The sequence below is a fragment of the Phalaenopsis equestris genome, unplaced genomic scaffold (genome assembly GCF_001263595.1).
Source record: "Phalaenopsis equestris unplaced genomic scaffold, ASM126359v1 Scaffold000002, whole genome shotgun sequence".
Lineage (NCBI taxonomy): Eukaryota > Viridiplantae > Streptophyta > Magnoliopsida > Asparagales > Orchidaceae > Phalaenopsis > Phalaenopsis equestris.
The window spans coordinates 43,494,070-43,495,252 of NW_018164444.1; positions in this window are offsets into that span (position 1 = coordinate 43,494,070).

The following is a 1,183-nucleotide window of genomic DNA, read 5'->3' on the forward strand; positions in this document are numbered from 1 at the left end:
GGCTGACGACGTTAAACCAAGCGCTTTATGGGAGGCAACCCATATTTATCTTTACTTTTATCACGATTATAGTAGTTTTTTATTTGAAATTATCGTTATTATGTGGTAGTATTAAGCTCTACTACTCTTATTTACCCTTGAAATATCTTAAAAATTGGATCTATAGAGAAAAATGGGAACGCATTCGGACCAGAGCGAAACTGTGAAAATTTTGCCTTGGGCACCGACGGCGCCCTCGACGCCACCGACGGTGGGTTTTTCTTGAGAGTCCAGACAAAATTTATACAGAGGCTCGCCAACAACACCCTCGACCCCGCCGACGGCGAGACCAGCGAATTAGCAGTTACTTGGGTTCAAATGGCAGTTTTTTGGCGATTTTTGGCAGTTTTGGGGCTGGACTTGTCCTTTTAAACTCAAAAATTTGATTCCTAGTTCATATTTTCCCTCAAAAAATGAAGTGAAACTCCACCAATTTCATTCCTATGGTGTACAATTCCCCTGATAATCCCAGAATAAGCGGCAAAAATGTATTAGAGCGGAAGCGTAGCGAATCTTCAACAAGTTACCGACAAAGAAAAGATTGATCAAGGAACGAGGATTCGTAAATCATGGATTAAATAATCTCACAACGGATATTGAAGAAACGATAGTGCGGCAAAGTTGGGATGTGTTGTGCTACACTACCGTCGCCGTGGTGGTTCCTGTGGTAAAAGAATTCTATGCAAATTTACATGGAATCAACCAAGGAGTTGTAGTTGTTTATGTGCGAGTGCGAGGAAGATGGATCACTTTCATTCCTGCACGGATCAACAAATTATACATGATAGAGAATGTTCCTATCTGCCACTATTCTAATTTCATCCCAGTGAGAAACCAGATGAATGAAATTTACTCATATTTAATGATTGAAACTAACAACTAGGAAACAAGAGAAAACAGGTATGTTAGTTTTTCTGCGACCCTCCTGAATCTCATTTCGAAACATTGACACTTTTTCATTTTTGCAAAACCATTACCGACAATGAAGATCGGTAAAGTTTCTAAAGAAAGTGCCATTTTGAATTACTGTATTCAAAGGGGACTGCCGATCGACATTGGATCAATAATTATGAAGTCAATTTTGGGCCTGATCATTCATGGATCAACTTATGGGCTTGGACACCCCTCCACAATTTTCTCACTT